Consider the following 15,169-nt stretch of genomic DNA (forward strand, 5'->3'; position numbering starts at 1 on the left):
GAACAGTTGCAGAAGCTTCAAGATATTTGGCATTATTCTCTTCCACTGAACCACAAAATGTGAAAGAGGCATGCAAATATGAATGTTGGGTGAAAGCAATGGATGAAGAACTTGAACAGATCGAAAAGAACAACACTTGGGAGCTGGTTCCTAGACCAAAGGATAAGAATGTTATAGGGACAAAATGGGTCTTCAAAAATAAATTGAATGAAAATGGAGAAGTAATTAGAAACAAGGCCAAACTTGTTTGTAAAGGGTATGCGCAACAAGAAGGAATAGATTTTGAAGAAACCTTTGCTCCTGTTGCAAGACTTGAGGCCATCCGAATGTTCCTTGCTCTCTCAAGCTTTCAAAACTTCAAACTATTTCAAATGGACTTGAAATCAACCTTTCTGAATGGAGACTTGGAAGAAGAAGTATACATTGAGCAGCCATATGGTTTTATTCTTGGAAATGATCCAAATCTTGTATGCAGATTGAAAAAGGCTCTCTATGGTCTCAAACAAGCTCCAAGGGCTTGGTACTATCGCTTGGACAAATATCTTCATCAACAAGGTTTTTCAAAAGGATCAGCAGATAGCAATCTTTATATAAAAGTTGAAGATGACAAATTGCTAATACTTGTTGTGTATGTAGATGACATTATCTTTGGCAACAATGAAGAAGCTATGAGTCAAATCTTTGCCTTGGTGATGCAGAAAGAATTCGAAATGTCCTTGCTGGGAGAACTAACATATTTTCTTGGTTTGCAAATCCAACAAAAGGAAGGAGGAATATTTTTGTCTCAAACCAAGTATCTCAAGTAGATTTTGAAGAAATATGGCATGGAAGATGCAAAACCAGTATGTACTCCCATGGTCACAGGATGTAGCCTCAGTGCAAATGATGAATCAGCAGCAGTGCATCAACCAACCTACAGATCTATGATTGGAAGTCTACTTTATTTGACAGGTACCCGACCAGACATCATTCATGCAGTGGGAATAGTTGGAAGATTTCAAGCGAATCCGAAGGAAGCTCATCTTCAGGTAGTGAAGAGAATCTTTAAATATCTTCAAGGGACTCAAAATTATGGGTTATGGTATCCTAGAGATACAGATCTCACACTTCATGCTTATACAGATGCAGATTGGGCAGGAAGGGTGGATGACAGGAAGAGCACAAGTGGTGGTGCGTTCTTTATGGGTTCCATATTAGTATCTTGGTTCATCAAGAAACAGAGTTCGATTGCCTTGTCTACAACTGAAGCAGAATATGTTGCTGCTGCATCTTGCTGCACTCAACTCCTTTGGATGATGCAGACCTTGCAGGACTTTCAAATCACTTGTACACCACCTATCTCCATCTTATGTGATAACACAAGTGCAATCAGCATTTCAAAGAACCCAGTCATGCATTCAAAGACCAAGCACATACCGATCAAGTATCATTTTCTCCGAGAACAAGTACTTGAACAAAAGGTCAAGTTGGAGTATGTTCCTTCTAAGGAACAAGTTGCTGATATACTCACCAAACCATTGCCCAGGGAGACCTTTGAATACCTCAGGCAAAAGCTGGGGGGTTGTTGATGCATCATCTTGTTGAATCTCTTCTGATGGTTGGTTGTACGCAAGGCTCATCTGGGGCATATGCGTACATGTGCTGGGTTGCGGATTGGTTGAAGATCGAATGGCACATGTTCTTAAGGGGAGCATAACCCTTTGCCCTTGATGTCAAAGGGGGAGAATGACGTTGAAGATTTTGAGGTTGCCATCAAGTCCAAAGGGGGAGATTGTTGGCATTATGATTCTGATATGGCTCTATGTTACAGATGTTGTACTTGATGGCAACACCCTCAAGTGGCAATGCTCTGATCAGGCTCTCAAAATGTTGAAAATTAAGAGGTACGCGGGAGAATAGTTCAAAAGGTGCGTACACGCAGGTACGCCGTGAAGGGATTGCGGCCAGACACACAGGTCACCCGTTCAGAGGGTGCGTACCCCCAGTGCACTTACTTCAAGGCAGAGAAGCGCGCTCACGTGGGGTTTCTTATGTTTGGCCCGTGGTATTTAGCCCGCCGTTCTTGATTCTATGGTTTTGGCCCGTGGTATTGTTTTATATTATTATTATTATTGAGCCCCATGTTTTTGGGCCCCTTGTATTGGTTATCTATGGTATTGATCCATGATTTTAGGAAGAGCTTGCCTATATAAAGCAAAGGAGATCACTTGGCTAAGTATCTTTTGCAAATTGAATATCTTAAGATCTGAAATATTGGGTTATTGTTTTAAAAGCTTGATCTATATAAAAGCGAAGTTGAAAGCGAATCTATGAAGGGTGATCTCTCGAGTGCATGATCAGATCTGGGCATCTGACGATCTGTAGCACACTGGTGGACTGCCAATTCAGCCCTAATCAGAGGTATGCAGGTGATTAATGGTGCAAGTGCGTGGGTACGCAAAGCAGAAGAAGGAGAAGTGCGTGGGTACGCAGAGCAGAAGAAGGCACAGTGCGTGGGTACGCAGCGCGGCAGAGGTTCAGGTGCGTAGGCATAGGGAAAGTACCGGCGCTTCAGAAGCCGCAGGTGCGTAGGTACGCGGCGTGATCGCATCTGTGGGTGCGTGGCTACAGTAGCAGTACGCGGCGCGATAGTATCTGTGGGTGCGTGCCTACAGTAACAGTATGCAGCGTGATTGAAGAAACAGTGTGTGGGTACGCGGTGGGACAGAAGGGACTCTACGGGTATACGCAGGGGAGCAGAAGGTGAAGTGCGTACGTACGCAGGCCAGAGAAAGAAAAATTGCGTATCTGTCTTAAGACCTTTTGTTGGCTGACTTTTCTCTGTTGATAAGGTGTTCTGGGTTTAGTTTACTGTTATTGTTGATCTGGTTACTGCAGTTGACTGGGTGATTTACTTGTACTTGATGATCTCTTGATGTTTATGGATCCAGTTTGAAAATTTATGAAAAGTGGTCCTTGAAAGAAAAGAAGTAGGGGGTTGTAGCTCCCTTCCAGGAGAGACTGGAAAACGAGAGAGAGTTGTAGCTCTCTGTAGGTTGCAGCCTGCATGCTGGTAAAGGAATGCACCAGTAGAAAACCATTGTAAAAGAAGTTTCTAATTTGAAAGAAGATAGAAACATATTGCAGCAGGTGGTTTTCACCCACATTGGGTTTCCACCTTACATCTGGTGTTCTTTGGTGTGACTATCTGTTTTCTTTGTTCATGCTCATTATTTTATGGTACTGACATGCAAAAATAATTCAAAGTGTAAATAAGGAAGATTTATTAAAAGAACTTAATAATACTGATTCACCCCCCCTCTCAGTATTATTTCCAACATCTTCCTCTCCTCCTTCCTCTTCACTTGATGGGGCTGGTAAAGCCAAAAGTCAAGTACCCGAGAAGAAGAAGGAAAAGAAGAAGAAGAAGGAGCCAAAAGCGAATGGGGGCAAACGAGCATCGTCTAGCGAAAATCCACACACTGCACTGACCAGGCCTAAATCACCATGTGTCATTTGCAAAGGAGACCACTATCACAGAGATTGTCCTTGCATCCCTCGGATCTTAAGGGACTGGTCTCCTCGTTTGCACAACCCGGTGTCGTCAACCTCTGATGATCATGTTGAAAACACACCGTCAACTAGTGAAAGTGAAGCCCCAAGAAAAAAAGGAAAATATAGATTTCCTTGTAAACTGTGCGAAGGCGACCATGCCGTCCATCGTTGTCCCTTCTTAGACGAAGCTAAAAGAGTTTTGGATGATCGTCCGGTTTCACCGTTACGACTTCCTCCTGAATATAAAAAACTCTTGCCGAGTCTGTCACTAGTTGAAAATCCAGCTGGCCCGCTCAGGTGGTCGGCTGAAGCATCTATCATTGAAGATAAACCATCTGAACCCATACCAGACGAAAGTCAAAAGGTCGAGGCGGCAGTTGACCCGGTCTTGCCTTCAGAGGTTCCATCTTCAGATGATACAGTCACTGAAGAGAACAAGGATGACACCGTCCAAATTCTTTTCATAAGCACAGACTCCAACGAACATGGGGGCAATTTACCCGTTCCTTTACCGCAGGAAGGAAGTTCGTCAGAGTCGTACCTGGCCGTCTATTCGGTCCCACCTCCGAGCAACCTAGTTGTCTCCTTCGACTGGAATCAACTAGGCAGACCCCATTTACCAGCTAGTATACCATTCCGAATCATTGTTCAAATATATAGAATGGTTATGGCTGGTACCATCATAGATGAGGGGGCTTCTGTGAGTATCCGCTCCTCAACTGCTTGGAAAGCGCTTGGTTAGCCATCGCTTTTGCCTAAGATGAGAAATCTAACAGGTTTTGATAAAGGAACCAGTCGACCGTCAGGGATCCTTCCCAATGTGCCCATAACATTGAGAGGGAAAACCGTTCACATGAACGTAATGGTAGTCCAAGGACCCCTAGATTACAATCTACTCCTTGGACGAGACTATATTTATTGCATGGGAGCAATTGTCTCCTCACTCTTTAGAGTAATGTGTTTTCTGCACGAAGGAAGAGTGGTCAAGCTCGTAGACCAGCTTTCATTTCCCGGATCATACAGAGCAAATAGTCATGTACCATCCCTGAATGGTCTTTTCACGCAAGAAATGTCTCAATCTCCAGTCCGTCCACCCGATGAGCGCGAGTGATTCGGGGGGACATGACTGAAACCCAGGGGGCATGCACCCTGGTCTGCTTCGGCAGGAAAACTTCGAGTATAGGGTAGGTTTCCGCGAGAAAATATGACTAGTCTGTACTCTCGTCCGTGATTGGAAGAGGGGGTTATTCTAGAACAAGATTCTCTTGTCAAAGTTATGTGAGTGGAGTAGCCTCCTTCACTCACCTTTGTCTATTTCAGTAGACATCGCCAAAGAAGTGTTTTGTTTGCGCTGTGAATAGAACGATCTTTGGGTAACTTGTAAGAGGTAGGCCTCTCTCGGTAAAACAAATGTTTTAACGGACTAAAGAAGGGGTAACCTTGAAACTCTGTTTTATACCTGGGGGCATGCAAACCTTTTGGAGTGCAAGTAAAGAGTGATCATTTATCTGTTTTTTGGATTGGTCGTTTCCTAACTTGCATAAAGAAAGGATGCGGGGCAAAAATCTAAAAGTTGTCGTTTTATATGAGACATTCTTATCACACGACTGGATTAATCGAGCAGTTTTAGCACATAGTTCAAGCTCGTTAAAAAATAAACATAAGTCATGAGCAAATGTTTCCCCCCGCGTTTAAGCTCGTTAAAAAATGAACTATTCCCTGGTAAATAACCATCGTGAATGTAGTACTTCAACCATTAAAGCCTTGGTCGTGTTTGCACCGTCACCTCCACTTTTGCATTGGCCGATCATTCACCCCCATTTGATTGTTTACCCATTTTGAGGAACAGCTGCGAAGAGTGATTTCACTAGCCATCCTTGTAACACTACCGTGATTGGAAAATTCCAAACCTTACCTGGAATCAGCTGCTACCCATTTTATCACTCGTTCCTCAAAAGACGAGTCTCCTTTAAGCTTTTTTCAATTGACTCGTAAAATATGAAAATATTGCTGAGCCATTGGCCTCTCCAGCTCGTTAAAGGGACAGGAAGTGATATCCCTCCTCTAAATTTTAATCTTTTTGGACCTGAGGGATTATTACACAAAAAGATCGAGCACTTGTTTTGTTCGGCTCGTTAAAAGTATCGAAAATTCATCCCTTCTGTATTGTTTTATACTTTTTCGGACTTAAGGGATTAGATGACGAAAAAGGAATTTTGGAGTTGCCTTTACGTTCCTTTTCAGACTCTCTAAAATTGAAAAGGACCGAGTTATCGTTGTCATTAAACTCGTTAAAAGATTAATAGCGACAAACTTGTCTATAGACAAGAACGAGTTTCACTATCGCTAAGCTCATTAAAACATAGCGATGGGTTGCCCGAAGGGCAAATTATAGAACAAGCATATGTTATCCTCCTCAAGCTTGACAAAAATAAAGAGGTACTGGTCAGCAATGACTGGGGAAAATTGGGAAGAAAACTTGAAGAAACTTTGTTGGTAGCAAGTCGCTCTTGAACATGACACTTCCACTCCGTGTCCGAGTCGGGTTGGGTTGTTTCATTCACCGGTCACATCACCATGGTCCCATCATACCATCCACATTTGGGGTTAATGCTACCAATCCATCACATCAGTGTCGTCGATATGTTCAAGAGAAGTCATTCAGAGAATTCACCTATGTCTCACCCACTACCATACATTTATACTCCATTCTTTCATGACCGCCACCCTGAACCTTATATCACCAGATTGTTTTCACCTCCATTAAAATCATTTGCTCCGTTCCGTGTCATTGATGTGGGATTCATTAAGGCCCTCCTGTGACGGATTGCCTCTTGTCGACATCAGCTCATTATCCAAGAAGTTGATCTAGGAACACCCCATTCAGTACTTTGAAGCTTGCATGCCTCAATGGCAAGTTTCTCACTTCCGACGACAGGTTTACATCAATGGCCTTCGACCGAAAGATTTTGCGTGGTGTTCGATGCCAAGTCCTTTATTCACACCACGTGACTTGTACTGCAGTACCTTGAGGGTCATTATCATTATCGGTGATTCCTCTCGCACCTGTTAACAACTTACATCATTGGCTGGTAATCAGGTGATGTCTGTCCATGTTCGACTCCATAACAGCTTTCACATGGATCGACTTGTACTTCGAGTGAAGATCGAACGAGATTGAAGACCCCAGATCTAGTTTCATCCATCCAGGCTGCGATATATATTCAGGGAAATAAAGACATCAAATGTACATCATTGCTGCACAGATAATCATCCAATCAAAAGGATGATGGCTCTATCAGAATCATCAGTCTACACTCAGACGATTGTCTGCCATATGTACATGAAAATGAATTTATAAAGCTGAGCATGGGAATGCCCGCCTTAGCTAGATCATGAAAATATTATGGATATAATGTATTGTATTGTATCTTATTACAGGTCTCCTCCTAGCTTGAAAGAACTTCGGATCCTCATAATAAAGCATTTCACCTGACATCAAAAGATTAACGACCTCATGCTTTAGGGGGCAACTGTTATAGACATTTTTGGGCCCTACAACCCCAAGCATGAAATGTCCATAAATCAAGGGCTCCTAAGTCCCTAAAAGTGTTGTTCTAACCCCTAAAGGAACAAGGTCAACAGATTACAACTTCTCCCAGAAGTTCTCCATGAAAAATTGCTCAGAATTGGTCAAAACAGGATCATTTCAGCTACTCCACTGGCTAAGTGCGTTGCATCTCACCTAAATACACTGTGTGGGTGCGTTGCATTTCAAAAATCCCTTCTGTGGGGTGCGATGGGCGAGAAATGACAAATGGCAGTGTCATTCTGCGAGGTGGAGAGGCAATGGAAGCTTCCAGAATCTTCTCCTGTGACACTTGCCTCACTGAATGCGACCAAAGATGAGTAAGAGATCATCAATCTCCAAGTGGAAGCAAGAACTATCAAAGGGAAGACACTAATCAAATCATGAGCTGACTCATCTCCATTACAAACATCTATATATGGATCCCTCATCCCAGAGATCCAGAGGCTGGAATTTTGCATATTGTAAGGAATTGTTGTTGGTTTCTTGAGGCAAACATCAGATTGTTGGGTGATCTAAGCTTTGTTTGAGGTGAAGAGGGGCTTCTTTGCTGGGAGGTTGATGCTGGGTCAGAACAACTGGTTGTAACTCCTCTTGGCTCTTTCTTGTTTATCAATAAAAGCTATTCAAGTTTTCCTCCATGCTCTTGTGTCATTGATGCTTGCTACATTTGTATGGTCAATTTACATCTGATCCTAGATTGTTTATGATTATAGATCCATGTCTTTGTATAGTTCTATGCTTCTATGATCTTACAGGTACTTTGTGAAGCTGGACATGCAAGGGAGCAGGTAGCTAAAGACTATCAAAGAAGAGAGGAATCAAATCAGGAGATTAGCGCAAGACAGAGGTTGGTCTTCTTGTTCCTCTCTATTTATAATTCATAAAGGAAAAACGAAAGTAGCTTTTCTCTGTTTGTTTCTAAGGCAGCTGTCACACCTTAGTGGGATAGAGCAGTTCTATATAGACACTTTTCCCTGTAACAGCTGGGATTGCACATCAAGCCCTCAAACAAAACTTTCGTGATATTGCTAGCATTTGGTGTCATGGAGGACGCAGTACGGGCATCTATGAAAAATAATTTTGCATTTATCGGACCAGGGATCTTTGGAATGAGCAAGGTCATTGGCCGGTCTAGCCATGTGCAAGATGGCCCAGAAATGATCCCAAGATCATTTTTCCTGACACTGTCTATGATTTTGCAGGTTATAAAAGATTATGGTGGGATTTCCTTAATGTCGACGAAAAAGAAGAGACTCATTATACAAAGTTGAAATTCAGCACATTAGCAGCTTCCCAGAGAAATCAGCAGTGCTAGTGGTTTCGAGATTGGTGGAATGGCTATGGAGTGTGTAGAACTGCTATGGACCCTGTGTACCATGAAGAATATGAAAGAAAACACTGTGAATGGTGCCCTGAACATGGAATTGGAGAATGTTTTCATACCATTTATAAAACTGTCAAAGAAATGACAGTTAAGGAGTGGGATCCATTTCATAGAATAAATTATTCACTCCAAGAATATATGAGGCAACATCTAGAATGGTTAGTATTAACCAAAGTACAGCATCAAATTATCTTAGGGAAGCCAATGATAGTCCACAGGATTTACACCAAAGCCTGTGATGACTTACTGTATAGAAGAGATAGATTCCCTGATTTAACCGTATTTTGATCATTGTAATAAGTACCAGTCACAAGGGCTTAATTGTGGCTAGTTTCCCATGAGCTTTGTTGTTCCAAAGAATTCATTGCGTAAATATTCTTTTCTCGTGGACTTTTATGAAAAATCATCCACTTTGTTCAGTCGACCCAATGCTTGATGGGGCCCAGTCTTTCCCGTGGGCTTTTACAGAAAAAGCATCCACTTTGTTTTGGTCGGCCTAGTGTGTGGGGCCTAGAAATAATGTTGATCTCAGATAGAAATCTACCAGTACGATTTACTTTGACATTACCCGAAAGCAACTATTCCATCCCTTGGACTGGAATCTTTGTGCGGACGTCGTCTCAGTCTTATCCGAAAGTATTGATTCCTTCCACTTTTAGGACAAGTCACGGATGTCCTATAGTAAGGTTTGTCCCCCCCTGATTTCCTATATAAGGAGGGTATGGCTCATTACCAAGGCATCAAAATTTAGAGTTTCATAGAGAGTCAGTCTAAGTTTTGAGTCTGAGTCGAGTATCTCTCCTGCTCTACATTTGCGGACATCACGTCTGATCTGCTTGCACCACGAGAAGAACTCAAGTCCTTAGGTGATTTGGAAGCTTGCGCATCAGTGTGCTCGGCACTGGTGAGAACCTAAAGTGGTTGAATCGTTTAGAGAGTCTATCAGTCTGTAAATGCATGTGGTCTGAATCTGAGGCAGAGTCTATCTATCGCCAGGAAGCCTTCGGTATTGCTTGTTCCTTGAGAACGGCATAAGTTCGATAAATGCGAAGATAGTCGATCTCTGTAAAGATCTATTCTATCTGTAATCTTTGCATACATTCTGCAATAAAATGAGTATACATTTCATCTGAATACATTGTCTGTGCATCAAAAAATTGTCTGCTAAGGTAGTAGTTGCCTCTGTATCTTCGTCCGAAGTTCGCAGGAAGTTTGCCAAAGGAACGAAGGGACGCCAAGGCTGTGTTAGGCGAGGAAGCCGTTGAAAAAGCCACAGAAGAGTGAAAGTTCTGAGTAGGTTCACCAGGAGTTGGTTTCAGAGTCAGAACAAAGAGACTTAGCAAGTAGCAAGCTCGTGACAGGAGCCCCTGCTAAAAATTGGTATCAGAGTCAATAACGTCTGGTTCATAAGGTCGGTATTCAAAAACTCTTACTCATATTTAGAATGGAACCTTTCCGAAAGTCTGTTTCTTTTCGAGAGATTGAAGAGAGAGAATCTGAGATTGGAGAAAACCCTTTATGGGATATGTTTGCATCAAGTTGAAGTTGAGTACTAAATTCCGCTGAACTTGAATATGAAGAACCCCAACCTTCTGCCAGGTGGGCACTGCCTGCCATAGACCCTTCACAAGTCTATAGTGATTTGTCTATGTTTCATTCAAGAGCCTCAACTAGAATAAGTATTAAAGAGTCTGTTAGTCAGATACAGGAAAATGTCGACTGTATCCAGACTATTTCTCTGTTGAATCCTAAAGAATTACAGGCCGAAGCAAAGAGGTTGAAAACAAACTATTTGCACTTAGGATGCATTAGGGTAAGAATCATTCCTTTGATCCATAAAGGATTACAAACTTTTGTGCTAGCCACTGTAAGAGATCTCACGCATAATAAGTACACAGATTCCTTAATCGGCAGAATTGTTGCACCTTTGTCTGACAGATCAGTCTACTTTGACTGTTTTCCAAATTTCTCTGTATATACTTTTGATGAAACCATAAGTGAGATCCTCCAGCTCCAAATATAGACTAATGGTTTCGATATGAAGAAAAAGAGAAATAACTTAGGTATCCAAGTCAAAGCTTGTTTCAGACATACTAATACCCTTTGGCCAGCCATTCGCCATGCACCCAGCCGTGAATCAAAGTCCAATACAGTCGTTCTCACAGATGCCAAAAACCAGAAAGTTGAGAATATGACCATCAAATGGGAACACCTGACTTTTCCAGAACACTGGGTTGTTAATAATCCTAAGCCATTAATGCCAAGAAATATTACCTCTGCAAATATCATAGAAAATCCAAACTCTGTTGTTATTTCTTTTCCTCGTAGATCCACCATTGACCGCAGAAGAATAGAAGCTGCCTGCAAATCATCTAAATATTACAGAGAACCTTGTACAGTAGATACTGCTTGTTCTACTTCGTCTTTTTGTAAACATACTTCTTTGGTTGATATAGCTCAACTTGTAAATTATTCTTCTCTGGTAGTTAATAGGTTCAAGTGTTGTACGGAACAATAAAAGTGACGAGGGTAGAGGACGAACAACCTAGGGCCAAGAATAAGTTTTGAGAGGGTCTGACTTTGCACAGGCCAACGAACAAATCAGGCCAAGAAGGACGAGGATAAAAAATTGACAACGACGTGGGTGAATGGAAACGGTAATCCGGTTCTCACTTGTCAACCTTTAGCCTTCATTTAAGCCCACAAACATTACACTAGAATGAAAAGGTCGTTGGTTGAATCTGTTGGACGGTTGTGAGATTTGCAGATCAAAACATGAAACGAAAAAATTGCATGTCGTGTTACAGGTGACACGTATGGTGTGAGCACTAGAATGATGGTTGGGAGTTTCCTTGAAAACCGTAAAAATTTTACCATGTAGAATCATGTGTGCTTTATCTAATTTTATCATTATTTCTTTTTCTTAAATCTATTTACAGACCCTGAATACTAACAAGTGGTATTATAGCATAGAGTTAATGTTTAACTTTAATAACCCAAGTCATTTCAACTCTTGAATTGTGAAGTTGGAACATCCAAAGGATCAATGCAGAAGAGGAAAGTAGAGTTGAGAAGTTATGCTTCATTAAAGAGTAGATGAAACCCTAGCCATCGTTGTTGAGATCCATTAGAGGAAAAAAAATAGAGAGTCTAACCACGAGTTTAGTTGCCTCATTCGCCAAAATATTTAGTTGGCTATCTAGTTATGGAGTTATCGCTGCAGAGAAAGACAATAGAGGTCAGAGGTCGAGTGGGGCTGCTTCAAGCCACATAGTAAGGAAAGCCATCAAATCGTGAAGCAATCTGTAGACTCGTCCACATAAAGCATATAAAACACAAGCTTGGTGGCAAAGGAAAAATCATTAAATCTTCTATAAGGAACCAAGCTATGGGAAGAAAAAGTTTAGCTAGTCTACAATTAATAGGAAGGGTTCCAAGAAGAGTATTGATATGAAACTCTAGCAAACATCATGGTTGAGTAAATCAGGTGCAATTTTTTTTTAAATCTGTGACCATATATAAAAAATTTAAACTTTAGTTTTTTGAAGTTGCACACACAATTAAACTTTCAAGAGACTAAATCAAGAAACAAGGTTTTTGGGATTCTAAGGATGAGTTTCAAATAATAATAATAACTGGGGCTTTCTAAAACTGGTATTTTTAAACTAAAAATTGAGGTCATTGAATGAAACTTTTTGAAAGGATTTATTTATCCCAATTGACATATTAAAAAAAAAAAGTCAATTTGGATGGAAAGTCTATGTATGGAGGATAATGGAAAAAGTGATGAATACTAAATTGAAAATTGAAAATTTCAATGGAAAAAAAAACTTTGAATTGTAGAAACTTAAAATGATGGATTTATCGTTACAACGAGGGTTGTAGAAGGTATTAGGGGGTAGGAGGAACATAGAACAAACCTGCAACAATGACCAATGAAGAGTGGGAGGACCTACATGCCAACACCCTCAATACAATTTGGTTATGTCTAGTTGATGTTGTCAATACATAGATACATTTTAAGTACGAATCTGACATGAGCCGAGAGGGATCAAATTTCTTCATGTGCAAACTTCTTTAGAGTGCAAAATACAATGTTATTTTTCATTGTTTAAATTGTATTTTTGAATGCTAAATAGACTATATATACGACCAAATAAACATTTTAACCATAAAAACTTATTTATATGATATCTACATTAAAAAGAATTAAATGATATATAATATATACATAATTGAGATTAAAATATTTTACATAACATGCGCATAGAGACATTTTATCTCGCAAATTAAAATGATTTTTTTATTAATGTATTTTTAAGTATATGTATATTAATCCGTATTAAAATATTTTATTGATAACCCACATTCAATTTTTTTTTTATATACAACATTAAAATATTTTATTTTAACAATATATATATATATATATATATATATATATGATGTTGATATCGACATGAATTAGTTAACACAGATCTTAAAATAGTTTATTTAAATCTCTAGTTGAAATATTTTGAAAAGTATAAGATTTAAACATCTTTTTGACAACATCTAATTACTTTACAACATATTCATTTTTTTTAATTATAGTCAATGTTATTTTTCTATTTAGAACATAGTTTTTATTTTTATTTTTTATTTTAAAGAGGGAATGACGAACGAACAGACTTACACATCCCCCTCATACTAGCATATAGAATGAGTCTCTCAGCTCAATGATTATCTTTGCAGCTATATTGATTTCGATTTTGCGGGTGATTTGGACAAAAGGAGATCTACTTCAGGTTATGTCTTTACTCTTGTAGGGGAAGCTATTAGTTGTGTTAGCATTCAAATTTGTCTCAGGCTGAGGAAGGCAAAACTCGAGGCAACATCAAACCAAGCTCAGCCTCGTAGCTAGCCCTACGAGGACAGGAGAGGGCTCTCTTCAGTCAATCTCGGCAAAAGGTAATCAAAGAGGCTCGAGATGACTGAATTGATGACTAATTTTAGGCTAGGTATGAAGTACAAGGACTATGGAATTTATTTTTTGAAGTTTTGTTGAATTCAAGGGAAAGGCAATTTTGGGCGCGGGGATGAGGCACAGCTTTTGCAGAGGTCTACTTGGGGCAAGATAGGCGATTGTTTTGATGCCTTTAAAGCGATTGAATGAATAGACCTGACAGGTGAGGAGCTAAGGAGAGCAAGGAAGTCTCAAGGATTCTCCTTAAACTGAAGAAAACATGGAAAGTTAAACAAACTTAAAGGCAGAGCATAGCAAATTTATGGATTCTACCTTAACACTTCATTTGTTTAATTGCAGAAGATGAGAGAGGGAAAATGATACACATAACAAACTTACGAGTACTGAAAGAAGCACACCATCAAGACATAAAGCCACAAGAATTCCAAACAGTGCTACAAAACCCTGGTCTTTCCTTTGCCAAAATGCTGAAGTAAAATGTACAATAGAGTCTCAAAACCTTTTCGCCAAGAGTCCAACCATGAAAATGACTAAGAAAATACATAATATAGGCAAGCTAACTCATTCCCTTGCCTCTAGGGGTCAAGCTCATCATCCTAGGAGCTGTTTCAACCAATTCTAAACATGGAGCAAGAATCTAGTTGACCAAAACAACCTACCTCTAAAAAGAAGGAAACTGATTCATCACATTAATTTCTTGGTAATTTGTGACTGACCCATCTAGAAGGAGATAAATAAGTGCCATGTTACCTCAAATACATCAAATTACATCATGTTTGGTCAAATATCATCTCAAGGAATGAAACTGGTGAAGACTAGCCGAGTTTCTGAGCTGAAAGGTGAAAACTGTGCTGAAAAAACCCTGATGCGCCGCGCGCGTGAGCCCTACGCGCCGCGTGCCTTTCCACCTGCTTTTGGGGCACTTCCCGGCATCCAAATTGAGCTCACGATAGCTCGTTGGAAAGGTCTGGATGTCTACTTTCCAACCCAAGTAGAATTTTCCAATTTGGTGTTTATTTGCCCCTCCAAAAGTTTATTCTCCCAAGACTACTTCCTGTGTGTCCAAAAAGGGGCAGTGAGGTCATTTTTTGCATTTTTTTTGACCTTTTGGGGACCCAAACCTTGATGAAATGCTTTGGCAATAGCTGAGCATGTATATTTCATCATGAAAAATCCAAAAATGCAAGCCATTTGTGATTTGGACCTCCCAATTTTATGGGTCGCGCACGGCGCGCTACGCGTTGAGCCAAAAAACCTGTTTTTTACACAAAAATTTCAAAATTGACAACATTTTCCCCAAATTTCTTGAAATTTGGACTGAAGGTGTCTCATCAAGTGCCATGCTCAGCCAAAGAAGCTTCAGCCAAGATTCGGAGCCAATCTTGCCTTTTACGCCGTTCCAGTGTCCTCCTGATGCATGTAGTTTCAGTTGTAAAGTTACTGTCTGTTCGCCTTCATGGTGTTTCAAAGTCTGTTTGGCTTTCAATGAGATGAAAATGAGAGTTTGGTGCAATTGCCAAATGTGGGAGGGACTGTGGGAAATAGGGCAATGTGGATAGTGGGGTCTTGTCAAGGGAAGGGGAAGGAAATATATATGGAAATGGGGTTTTTTGGGTTTGGGGATATTGCATGGCATTTAAGGAGTTTGATAGGGATAAGGGATTTAGGGTTTTAGGGATTGTAGTGTAGGATT

The sequence above is a fragment of the Pinus tabuliformis genome, chromosome 7 (genome assembly GCF_031772625.1).
Source record: "Pinus tabuliformis cultivar Carrire ecotype Pingquan chromosome 7, CPIR1, whole genome shotgun sequence".
NCBI classification, from domain to species: domain Eukaryota; kingdom Viridiplantae; phylum Streptophyta; class Pinopsida; order Pinales; family Pinaceae; genus Pinus; species Pinus tabuliformis.